This window comes from Drosophila montana, unplaced genomic scaffold (genome assembly GCF_035044405.1).
Source record: "Drosophila montana isolate Dmon_TW-CO22-7 unplaced genomic scaffold, ASM3504440v1 contig_3733_1, whole genome shotgun sequence".
Classification (NCBI taxonomy): domain Eukaryota; kingdom Metazoa; phylum Arthropoda; class Insecta; order Diptera; family Drosophilidae; genus Drosophila; species Drosophila montana.
Window position 1 is genome coordinate 10,272,334 of NW_026998620.1, and position 13,021 is coordinate 10,285,354.

A 13,021-nucleotide genomic window follows, 5' to 3' on the forward strand; every position below is an offset into this window, starting at 1 on the left:
CACATATATACCTAAGTCATACAATAGAAATTAATTTCATTCAAGAAACGTTGAAAGAAACATCTTCGAAAACAACAGCAGCTCATTTCCAATGCCAATGCCATTGGAGTGCCAGAAGCACTCCGCGTCCCGTTCCCCGAACTTGTTTTTTTTTTATTTTTGTTTTTGGTGTAGAGCGGGTAACTACGACTTGCTGATTTCTTTTGGCTATTCAGCTCATGGAGTGGCCAACGGCGTGGCAATAGCTTTGTCGACTTTTCGCATATTTTCTCACAAAAGAATTTCTCAATTCTTTTTTGGCAGATACGATACGATACGATCGGGCCGCCGCGTTCGATTTTGAATTGGCTGGGGGGCAATTGCAGCGGCCGATTGAATTAATTTATGGGCACTGGGATTTCTGAATTTGGGATTTTCAAATATTCCATTTCTATTGCCATTTTTATTTTTTTGGAAGCGCCGTTGGCTTAATTGTTGGGCTGCTGCTGCTGCTGTTGCCGCATAACTGTTTAGCTTTTGGCCCGATTCGAGCACGCATTAGCTATGACAGCTAATAAGCAGCCAATAATTGGCCAATATCAGAAACTACACCAGCCACACAGCAATAGCAACAACAACAAAATGCAGTCTGCGTCTGTGGATGTGGTTTTGACACCTTGACCGCATTGGCCCATTGAATTACAACCAATTGGCCTTATTGGCCATTATATACGCGCATTGGCTCTTAAATCGGAATTATATTTTCTAACATTTAAGTGGCATGCCGAATGCCGAAAGGGTATTTTTATTACGATCCAGCCATTAAAATGAACAGGCGTTGGCCATTTCAAAAAGATATAAACGAGTTAAATTATGAGCTGGATAGCATTCGCGATCCTTGCGGCTCATAAAATCGGTTTGGGCTAATAGCCGGTGCATTAACACTTTGGGGTTTATGCAAATTACCAAGCTATTAGCCATTAACAGGCAATTGTAAGAATGCATAGCTAATAACTGGCATTACGTATACGCCAGGTCGGCCCATTGTCCCCTTTGGTATCTGTGTCGTTTCGCGTTGGTATTGAACGTGGCCCATTAGCCAGCGACTTGCACACTTTTTCTTTCTATCGCCAGACACTTTCTTTGGCTATTGAACTTAAAAGCATCTGCAGTAGCAGCAGCTGTGCCACTGGCGGCTACAAACCAGATCGCCGCCCCGAAACAAACAACGAGGCGGCAGAAACGGCAGCAGCAGCAGCAGCAACAATTTGGGTTAGAGAAATTTGCGCCCCGCGACACACTTACAACCGCGAGTCAAGTTCTTGTGGCAGGTAAATACCAGTAAATAGCCGTGTGCATGAATGGTTCTTTGCCACGGTTTAACCTTGGCGTTTGGGCGTAATGCGCGGCAAGTGTCGCTTTACGAGCAACTCGTAATGTGCTTAGTTGCGCTTACTTTCTTTACACAGCAGCAGCAACAACAACAACTAGAATGGCCAACAACAATGCTAATGCTGCACATAAACCGATTTACTCAATTATAGTTTGAAAATCACAAAAACGGCAACTTGGCCAATGCTTGGGTTTTGTGTGTTTTGCCTCAAGTGCTGCCGAGCTGTGGGTGCCATAGAGCAAGAAAAACAAAAAATGTATACAAAATAAATAGATATAGTCGCAGCCAAGGTAATCAATTTATTGGCAACACAACACACGCACACGCATACATACATATGTATGTACACACATATTCAAAAGCCAGCGACCGTCATCATTTAATGTGCCAGCTGTTATCGCCAGAGACAATTGATTTGTGAGCCAGAGCAAAGCGCTTGAACATGCATTTGGTTAATTGTTGTATCTGATCGATGCGACGAGTTGTCGGATATAGATACAGATGGAGGCAGTTGCTGCTTCAAGTTAACCTGGCTGCAGCATTTCACTCAATTAGCGGAGCATATGATTTGCATAATGTGGCCACTAATTTAATTATGGCTCATCTAACGGGCAGAATGACAGCCATGGCCAAAAACAATACCCAGAGCCATGCCCAGGCAGACTCCGACTCCGAGTCCGCCTCCGCCTGCAGACTGTGCCTATTATTATATAATTTGTCAGGTTCTCAGTCACAGGCTCCTTTGGGTGCTGATGTCAGCTGCGGTGCCCTCATCATAACTTAAAATAGTCGCTGAGCGACAGTTAATTAAGCATTTTAAAGTCTGCTTCTTGTTGCTATTTTTTTTTTTTGACTGGGTATAGCCTCAGAAGGGGTGACTTCTTCACAGTTGCTTTTTAATCTTTCTTTCTAGCAAATATGAAAGAAGCAGAAAAAAGTTAACCAACAAAAAAAGACAGCAAAAATTAAAATAAAATTTACATAAAGTCAAAGAACCTTAGAGATGAAAAAACCAACATAATAATAATTTTGATGTGTTGCGTTCTTGCGGCCTCGGCTGCAATCGCTTCTAATTGTTATGATAATTTTTGCAGGCGTCTGAAAAGGAAACGCAAAAGTCTCTCGACTTGGCCACAAAAGAAAGGCTGCGCGGCCCAGTGAATCAAGAAACTAACTCAGCCTTGGCACGAAACATAAAAAAACAACCATAAAGCAAAGTACATCTAAGCGCTGCTGAAAGTGGCAATTGAAAGTGCCCCAAAATGGTCATTGGCATTGCTCACAGTTCATCAAACTGTTTGACGGCACGTGTGGCAGAAAATAAAGCAATGTGTGCGAGTGTGTGTGTGTGTGTTTGTGGCATCTGATAAGCATTAACTGATCGAATTTCCTACGGAAGTGCTACAGTTGAACCACAATTTGTGTGGCCAAATATCTAAGCCACATACCAAGCCTTTTAATTAAAATGCGGCAGCAGCTGTGAGCCATGCGAAATTCTGGCAAAAAGTGCTGAGTTCAGTGGCAACCACAGTATGTGGCAGGAGCAGCTCTGCCTCAGGGCTGTGCTATTTGCCATATACTTTTTTTTTTCGTTGGCTCATCAATAAATCTGTAGCGCTGCTGCAGGAAAACGCCGTTAGAGCCAAAAACAAAATGCTGTCTATAAATCACATGTTGCCGTGCGACATGGCCAAGGGACAGTTTTGGCTAAAGTGCAGCAATCCCTCCCCTCCTTACTCCAAAAACAAAAAAAAACACCCCAAACACCTGCTGCTGGCCATGGCCCTAACCCTGACGCTTGTCCTTGTTCTGTGTCGTTGTGGCTGGCCAGCTGCCAATGAAATCTCTGGCCGAAAGCAAATATTGCTCAAAGCCGATTTCGATTTCGGACAGGCTGCCAGCCAAATTGAAGGGGGGGAGTATGGGGTAGAAAAGGAAGCCAGGCTATTGCGGTGCACACATATTGCGGCATTTTATTTGCATTTTTTTTTTTATTGACCAACCAGTCTGTGCTGGAGCTATGAAAGCCCCCCACCCTAAACTATTCGCCATAAATATAACATTTTTGGCTTTTATTTCAGCTGGCACTTTTTTAGATTTTCTTTTTCATTTGGACTGCCACAGTTTTTGCATTATTTATGGCCAACTAAAAGCTTTTACAAGCGAACTATTTTAGTTTTTACGAGCATGACAAACGTCGCTGCGGTACAGTGTTGCCTGCACAGGATGAACTTGGTGTGGGCATAAATTCTAATTAGAAGTGCACTCCAACTTTTAGCCAGGACACACGGCAGCCGTTGCCAGAGCCAAGTGGCCGGTAAATGGCTATTCATAAATTAAATAGCCGGGAAAAACTATTTTTCACAAAGGGCCAGCAAATAGGGGCGGGGCGGAGCAGTGAGGGCGGCGTCGACTGGCTCTTACGCTGTGCAACGGCCCGCGGCGCCTCGCCAATTGTGAATGAATGAATGAGCGAGTAAATGAATGAATGTTTGCAATTTGCGCCAACAGCTGCAGCCGCCGACTTGAGCGGTTTTTTATGAATGAATAACTTTGAGCATTAACTGCCTGAACAGCCTGGCCTGGCCGGCCTGGCCTGGCCTGAGCTGGCTAACTGCCTGGCTGGTTGGTTGTTGGCCATTTTAATGCCTGGTTGGCTTTTGGTTTAATTTTTGTAAAACAATAAATTTGTATTAATTGTTTGCCGCTGAGTACGTAATTGAAATGTGCCACGAGCTCTGAACTGCGCTGACAAATCCAAAAAAAACCAAGATTTGCTTAAATAAATCCCCGTAAAACATATAGTTTTAATGAGCTCTGGCTTATGCCCTAGAAAGAATTGACCAAACAGCTGAAGTAATCAGCCCACAGGGAAATGCATCTTTAGAAAACTAGTTAGGCTGATGAATAATTAGAGGAACTAGTTTTTTTTTTCAATTGCGCAACATTTCCACACAAGTGCATATAATTGCAATAAATGCCAGAAAAAAATATGTATATATGTAAATCTTTTATAACATTTGAAATGAGAATAATTGTTGAACTGAAGTTCTGAGCATTAGTCACACAAAGCAGGAACAGATATTTTAAAATATGCTAATTACTGACTAGAAGTTTTAAATGCTGGTATTTCAATAATTTACTTAATCTTTTTTTTGCATTCAAAAAAATGTTTGGAAAAAGTAAAACATATTTTAAGTTTTGAAATATTTTTAATAATATTTGATCAAAGATTTTTTAATATATATCAAATTTGACTAAATTATATTTTTTGAGCAAAAGAAATTATTTTATTTTAGAATTGTTAGATTTTATAATGTCTTATAATTTTAACTTTGTCATTTTCAAATACTTTTTATTTTTTATGAAATATAAATTTTTTAAACTGTATATTTTATAATATTAAATATTTCTTTTATTGTAAATTATTATTTATTATATATTTGTTTTATAATAATTAAAAAAATGTTTATAAATTTCTTTTATATTTAAAAGAATTTTTATAATTTCTCAAAACACACTTTTTACATATTCTAAATTCAGAACCTCAGTTTAACAACTTTTTAAAGGTTAAAACTTTAAAGTCCCACAAAAGGACAATTTGAACTCACCTTTTTCACACAGGAAACAGAACGAATTAATTTTTGAAAAGAATTCTCTTAAAATTCTTTCTGAACACTTTGCCACTTTTACTGGAGTTTTTGTTTCTTTGTTAAGTTTCGATTTTTGCACGTTATTGCACAGTTTTAGATCCTTATTCCTTATGGATGGTAATAAACATTTCGCGCACTGATTTAACAGTTTATTTAGTTTTTAAACTTTTTTTCTTCTTTTTATTTAAAAATCACGATTCGGTTTTTGTTTTCTTGCAAATTCTGCGTAAAAATAATCCACTGTGTCAAAAGTTCGTTAGCTTCTTGGATAAAACTGTCTAGAAATTTGACAATTTTACATGAAGCTGCTGCAGACGACAACGAGACCAGCTCGGGTTCTAGAGGTTGGTCGTTGGGTTGCTTTTAGCTGTTAGCTGGTTGCTGGGCTGATGTTAGTTGGCTTGCTGGTGGCTGGCTTGGGGCACCACCAAGATACAACCGCTTCATAAAATTCAAAGAGACTCGGACCCAATAGCTTCTCAGCGCTTATTTATATAGCCTACGTCGAGCGGCTTTTGGTGAAAATCAAACGAAACGTACGAACCAACATCGCGACAGCGACAAACGCAGCAGCAGCAGCGGCGACAGCGACGCCGGCAGCAGCAGTCGCAGCAGCAGCGTTGAACGAACATGCCAAGTGAAGCCGGGCCGGGCCCAAACCAATCGCTGAGAGCGCCACTCACCAAGAGCTGAGAGCGCAAAAGAACTTCGCACACATACACAGACCGCAACGGCGACGTCAACTGCGACTGCGACTGCGACAGCGGCAGCGACACGTGAACGCAAACACAAACGCACATACACATAGAGACAGAGACGCAGACACCAGCAAACACACTCAAATGCTCACTGACGGCAACAAAGTTGCTCATCATTTAGATCTCGCAAGCTGACGTCGACGCCGACGTACAGTGACCAAAAATAATGAAATAAAGAATCGAGATACAAAAATAAAACTATTGAGATTTGTCAAATAAAATTTATAAGTAAAATATAAATTAAAAATATTATATTATTAAAATTAGTATGGAATATAGATTTTATAACTGTTTAACTTTAAACTAAAAATATCTGCAGTATAACCTTTGTCAACAATTTGCATGAGTTCAGGGCATAAATGATAATGTGGAACGATACCTGTTTGTTCTAGACTTTAGCTCAATCAGATCATTTTTAACGGAACAGCTTAAAGCAATTGAAGGCTTTGAGCGAAGCGCGTTTTTTAGACTCATTTAAACATTGATATTGAAAATGTTAAGCATCCAAATATATTACATTGTGGAAGATAATTTCAAATATGAAAAATAATCAAATATTTTTTAAAATCAACAAATACCCAATATCTAATTGCTGCCAGAAAATTGGGCTCGTGTTAGTGTCAAAGATTTTGGGCACACTGTGCATTGACGCAGCTAGCGCGAACGCTGACTGCGCTGTGGTCAATGAATAAGTGCTGCTGGATTTAATGCATTGCAAGAATTCCCCACGCTGAAGCACAGAAATTTCGCAGAAGCAGCGTCAGCAAGTTGGCAGCCCCAACACAACGCCAACAGCGCAGCAGCAGCGATGCCGTGACGCAGAGAGCACAAGCCGGCTTTGCAGAGACTGCGACGGAGACTGAGAAATGGACTGAGACGCAGACGGAGACTGAGACTGAGACGCAGCCATGTAACTTTGGCCAACAACTTGCGGCTCTCGCCATGCTCTTTGGCCAATGTTCGTGTTGGCGGCGGTGGCGGCGGTGGCAAGTTCTTGGCCATGGCCAAGACGAAGAATTCGCACTGCTGCTGCTGCTGCTGTTGCTGTTGCTACTCATGATGATGTTGATTGATATGGAGATGATGATGATGGCATGCTGATGTTGATGCTGATGCTGCGCTCGCACTGACTGCAGCTTCTTAAGTCAGTCAGTCAGTTGGCCATCAAGCGCCGCTTTGCGGTTTTTGTTTCGACCTGCTGCAGACTAAAAATACCTATGTGTGTAGAAATGTTTAATTTTTTTTTTCTTTCTTTTCATGTACAGGTGTTGGCCAGCGCCGTTTCTAATTAAGCAGCACTCGTTGTTGGCTGATTTGGACATGGGCAGCGCACGCACTGGACGACAAATGTGGTAAGAAGAGAAGAGCAACCGGTTCTCGAGCCCACGTCGTAGTCCAGCACTTTTTGGGGTGTACTATTGTGTGTGGCTTCAAGCTGATTATTGACCTTTCTTATAGCTAGTAAACAGCCTAAGCTGCCGGAGCATTAGCCAACCAGGCAGCCGGGCAGCGAGTCGGTCCAGCTTTGTACCACGCCGTTTCTGCTTAATTGTTTGCGAAATTCTTTTAGCCGCCTTTTGTTTGATTTAATTAATTATTTAATTACGCTTGAAGTTGGCAATTTTGCCGGGTTTTTTGCACTTGTCTCTGGCTTTGACTTTGTCCGAACACACACACACACACGTGCACACACACCAACTGGCACACAGACACGCACACCTTAACGAAGAAGTCGCGCGCGCGCGCTCCACACCTCACACCGATTGCGGCGTGGCGACGGCGTGGCAGCAACAAAGCAACTTGCAACACACAAAAAGTACGCGACTTACAGCTAGAAATGTGCTCCGGCCAAATAACCACGTCCGTTGCACGACGCGCACGCTTCGCTAATGAACTGAACATTTCCGCTTTGCCGGCATCCTTTGGCCCGTTGCCGTCAGCTCGTTGCTCGTCGCTCGTTGGTCCTTTCGGTCCGCTCGGTGGATGCTGCCAGCGCATTGCGCCGGCGCACGTCAAACATTTGAGCGTGAAATTTGTCGCAGTCTGACAAACAACAACAACAACAACAATAAAATGAAATAAAAAGAAATCAGCCACTTCCACCCGCTCCCAGCCTCCCCAGCATCCGAGCAGCCCAGCTGCCCGTGCCCCAGTCCAATACCAGAGTCTAGTGATTGCCGGCTACGTGTTGCCGGCATTTGTCGCTTGTCGTTATTGTATTGTGTGTGCTGTGTGTATGCTGTATGTGTGTGTTGTGTGTGTTCTTCTGTTCTCTGGTTCTGTTCTCGTTGTCGTGCAATATTTTTTTGGCATTTTCGCTTTATACGTGCAAATTTAATGGCAACAATTGGTGCGAAATGCCGGACATGCAAAAGCGAGCACTGAATGAACGACATCAGCCACAGCAGCAGCAGCAGCAGCAGCAACAACATCAGGAGTTGGGTCAGCTGCCTTGGATGGCTGGCTGAGTGGTTGGGTGGCTTATATATTGCTGGCTAGTTGGCTGGCTTGGCTGGTTAGTGCATTTGTAGTGTGTTTTTTATTATTATTTTCCTTCTATTGAATTGAGTTGCAGAGCTGCGAACTGCGAAACAGGGTCCAATTGTTGAGTGCAATCCAAGGTGAGATAAAGCACTCAACAGCTGAAGAGAGCACTTCAAACTTGGCTTATTGATAAACTAGTTGGCAATAATAAATTGCTGGAAGCTTTTCAATTGAATGCAGATTCTTAAGAATACTCAAACAAAATCACGTTTCCAACTAATAAAATAGAATTTATAAAACATGCAAAAGCTGATAACTTTAAATAGCATATATTAAATGAATTAAATCGACTTCAAGCTTTCAGAATAAGCTGAATATAGAAATTGAATTGAAAATTTCCCTAAGGAATGCAATTTTGATCAAGATTGTACGCGCGAGATACATTTAAACTGACCCTCTTTTTATTTAATGAAAATATTTGTTAAAGGTAAATTTTTTTATTCTTTTTATAGTTTGTATTAAAATTAAAATAAATGCCTAACATAGATTTCAGACTTCCATGCATCTAAAAAATAAATAAGTTGAAATATTTTTTAAGTTTTACTGATTCAGTTAATTGCAACATTGAATAACATTCTGAACAAATTAGGTAAAAATAATGTGTCAAAAATGGCAAATATGTTGAAATAGTTATTAACTTCCATATAGCATATAATGCCCCTCGTAATCTTCAAACTTCCAAATCTTTGCCAAAATTGAACTGATTTTCATTTCATGGGCATGTCTTGTTCTCACGATTGATTCTACATTGATTAATGCCTTTAAGAAATTACACTTTTTGTTAAAAATATAACCTCCTTAATTTATTATTTATTTATTCATTATAAATTATCGATTGTGATGGCCAATATTAGAATAAAAAGCCACGTAGAACAAATCCTGATCTGGTATATTTTCCTGTCGAAAGTCATGCCACAAATGATAAAATGATGATGGACATGTTAAGTTCCCAAGTACCTGTAAATATGGACTTCAAACTTTGTCGACCAATTCTTTTTTATATGGGACACCATTTTGGCCATGATTTTAACTCCATATATTTTTCAACACATTATTTCAATTAAGTTTCTTAATTATTAACTATTTAACTATTGTTTCCTACCTTTTGCAATTTTTGAGCTTAAAATACAATTTACTAAAGGTCTTCAACGTTTATTGGGTCTGCCTAGAGTTTGCGAGATACTTCTACACGATGTTTATAGCATTCCTTTCTATCGATTAAGCGGCACGAAAATGTGGATACTAACAGTTAATTTTATGCCAAAATTTCCCAAGTACTGTCACAAGCGTTATGTGTCTGTGTGTGTGTTTTATTAACCAGTTGATGAGACGCTATATAGCGAAATCACTTGCACAGTTATCCAGCTGATTGAATACTCAAATTTCGCACACTGCCTGCCCCTGTATAGTCTTCATCATGATGAGCATCATTGTCAGGGGCAGCCGCAGCATGGTCATCATCAACTGTAAAGCACTCCCATGGCCATCCATCGCAACCAACTGGCCAACTAACCAGACAAGCGCCTGACCAGCTAAATAAATAGCCAACAACATTCGCCGAGCTTCACTGTAAAATGCCAAGCGACAATATTTCGCAGTTGCTGCAAGAACGTCGAGTGATTTTCATTGTGTGATGTGACAGGTGTCACCGCGTGTCGACGGTGGGTGGACGTGGAAAATGGACGTGAACGAGGAAGAGGATGTACAGGAACAGAGGACAGGCGACAGAGTACGAGAGACAGCGATTGTTTGGCAGCAGCAGCACGGCAGCACGGCAGCAGCGGCAACTGTGGCGTGTGGCAATGTCAGGCAATGAACACTGCGAGCCGCGCCGAGGCAAGCATCATGACCAATTAGCCTTGTTAGTGAGATAAAGTATGGGGTACGGCAATGGGCCAGCAGCCAGCTATATAGTACTAACGGTATCTGGCAGGTATCTGTCTCTCTCCTCTGCCGTTCTCTCTCTCTCTCTCTCTCTCGCTCTCGCAGGACAGCTGCGAATGGGAATGACAGTCAACGCACGCCCGAGTTCAATTGATTTAACATGAAAGTGTAGCTCGCTAAATTGATTTTTGTGAAAATTCTCGACTTTTCGCATACTAGAAATCGCCAACGACAACGACAACGAAAGCGGGAAGGAGATTGGAAAGAAGAACAACAGCAACAACAACGCAGTCATCAAAGTTTTATGCTGTTGCCAAGTGGCCGAGCTTGGGGGCAGGATGTCAATATATGTATCTATGTATCTGTATCTGTATCTGTATCTGTAGCTGACCGTAACGAATTGCTGTGCTATCTCGTGTGTTGTTGTTTGCCAAAAGTATCTGTAGCGCAGTTGCCCGTCTATTTGCCAAGTATCTTGTTGCCGCTTTGCAACCCTCGAAAAAAAAAAAAATAAATTTATAAAAACTGCGAGGGTGATGACTGATGATGCCCGGGTATATGTCTGCGTCTAGGTCTTCCTTGCCAGCATCAGTGCTTCGCCTGCAGCTTTTCGTGCAATTTTTCGAACAAAAATAAACGTTTTTTGTTGTCTACTTTACGGGCGTTTTAAAAAGTTCATTTGCACGACAAACCACCAAGCCAGCATAGAACCCCGTCCCCGCCCCCGTTGTTGGTCTGCTTTTTGCAAATTAAATAATAGGCTTATGGTGGCTTAGTGTCGCAATTGTTGTTGTTGTTACAGCACGTTTAGCATGCCATAAAGGCAAATTTTTTCGTAATATTTATTGCCAGGCCATTCATGCGCCTTTAATGTGCCCCAGACAAGCGCCACGGCCTGTGCATAACAAAAGGCTATTCACAGGCCGACGTGGTCTTTCTCCAAGAGACGCAACAACATCTAACTGGCTTACGCCGACTGCATTCCATATGAGCCCCATTCTCTAGCCCACTGGGAGCCATGTGAAAATGCAATTAAGCTACGAATGACCAAGAGTTAATTCTAATTAGGAAAAAAAACGCAGTTTGATGTTTGCAAACTAATTGTATTTATTTTTCAGAAATTTTAAAAATAGTTTCAGCTATGTTATAATCTCTTCAATTCAAATAGTTTGCTTTTGTTTTCGTTTTGCCAAGCAGATTCTATCAGAAGCAGAAACCCTCTCAGTTTTGTTTACCTGAGCTTAAATAATTTATTTGACTTGCTTGTTAAACATTAATCTGTATTATGTCTAAAAAAAAAAAAAGATTCCAGACAGAGCTTAAAGCTGATAGCACAATCGACAATTAATTTTTGTTAAGTTCCAAATTCAGGTTTAAACCAATCCTAAATCTTGTAGATCGTGTCATTTCCAACCTGAGCGTTTCTTTAACCAAACATTCTCAGATTTAAACCGCAGAACGTGCGTACTGTTAGAATTACAGTTACAGTGCATGGCAAGAGCTATAACATTGTCATTCATGAATCATTTTGTTATGGTTTGTGGAAAAGCGATTTTCCACTGGCTGGAGAGTCATGTATTAAGACGACATGAAGTCGCTAGAATTTGCAAATTTCTCACACGTTCGGGCGACGGGGCAACTTTTGTTTCGGCGCCTCGAATGTGCCACGAATTAGCAAAACAGATCGGATAAGCACAACAACCATAACAACAACTTTACCAACAGCAGCAACAACAACAAAAAGAGTTGCAATGCGAAGTGCATATAAAATAGGCGCCCAGTCAGTTTTTTAATGAATGGCTGGCCGCCTTGTGGCCTCTGGATAGATAGATACATATGTATATGCATATGGAGTCTAAGGATTTGTAGTTGAGGGCGGCTCTGTACAGCCATATACACCCATACACTCCTGCATATCCAGGGCCATATATCATTTTGCCTTTGGCTATGCAAAGCTGGCGCCTGCTTTGCATTTGTCAAAAAAGTTTTGCTCCCCGTTGCACTTGGTTATTGTATGAGAGGTCGTTAAAATGGCACCACGCCCCACGCATTAAATTAGTTAAATCGGCAAATCAGCTTTTAACAGCCAACATTTTATGTAGTTTAACAAATTAAAAAGCCCCGTTTACGGACAGCTTAAGTCAGCGCGTTTATGGCCAACATAAATCCGAAAATCTCCGACAGCAGCAACATCAGAATCTGGCAACAGCAGCAGCAGCAGCAACTAAAATTAGCATCTTTGATTTGAAAATATGTTGGCAGTGTTGACCCAATTAGTCGGAGTGAGTAACTCATAAAACAGCGACAAGCGCTGATGCCTGTTGATAAGCGTACCCTTAGCGGAATCTGCTTTCTCCACCCGAGAAAAAAATACAAATAAAAACAACTACAACTCTTGGGATACTTACTTACATGTATCTGGAAATGGAGCACACGCTCCTAACTGGACAGCAACATAATTGCAGTCATGTATTTAAGTTTGTTTAGTTCGTATGCCCTCAAAATTACCAACGAGGGGTATATTGACAGCAAAAGACTGCTTTGAATTTATAGAGATTTATAGAGAAAACTGAAAGTTAAATTCTACATAGCTATCTGAGCTTATCTATCATAGAATGCTATGATAAATCCTCTTCCCAATATTTTAAGGTACATTCTGAGAACTAAGTATCCGATCAAAATTAGAAAACTTCTTAAAGTATCTGTCATAAGAATTTACTGGATAAGTGTTTACAGGAAATCTCTTAGTCGAACCTTCTTAAACATAGTTCTCACTAGTTCATTTTGTTTGTTGTTTTTGTTTGCCCTCC

The 13,021-nt window shown here is 41.0% G+C and overlaps 1 protein-coding gene and 1 long non-coding RNA gene across 3 annotated transcripts in view; one reads left to right on the forward strand and one right to left on the reverse strand.

Moving 5' to 3' along the window:
• Positions 1–5,476, reverse strand: part of tnc (tenectin) — a 39,238-nt gene extending 33,762 nt beyond the window's left edge. The window contains exon 1 of the mRNA XM_064695052.1: positions 4,984–5,476. The gene's annotated coding sequence lies outside the window, so the exon portion shown is untranslated. The remainder of the gene's footprint in view (positions 1–4,983) is intronic.
• Positions 5,477–6,295: 819 nt separating this feature from the next.
• LOC135436346 (uncharacterized) lies at positions 6,296–9,883 on the forward strand. 2 transcript variants are annotated; one of them, XR_010437504.1, is made up of 3 exons: positions 6,296–6,396; positions 7,049–7,135; positions 9,737–9,883. It is a non-coding gene; the product is annotated as an uncharacterized LOC135436346 (long non-coding RNA). The 2 variants fall into 2 exon arrangements; XR_010437505.1 differs by lacking the exon at positions 9,737–9,883 and adding an exon at positions 7,242–7,472.
• The last annotated feature ends 3,138 nt before the right edge of the window (positions 9,884–13,021 follow it).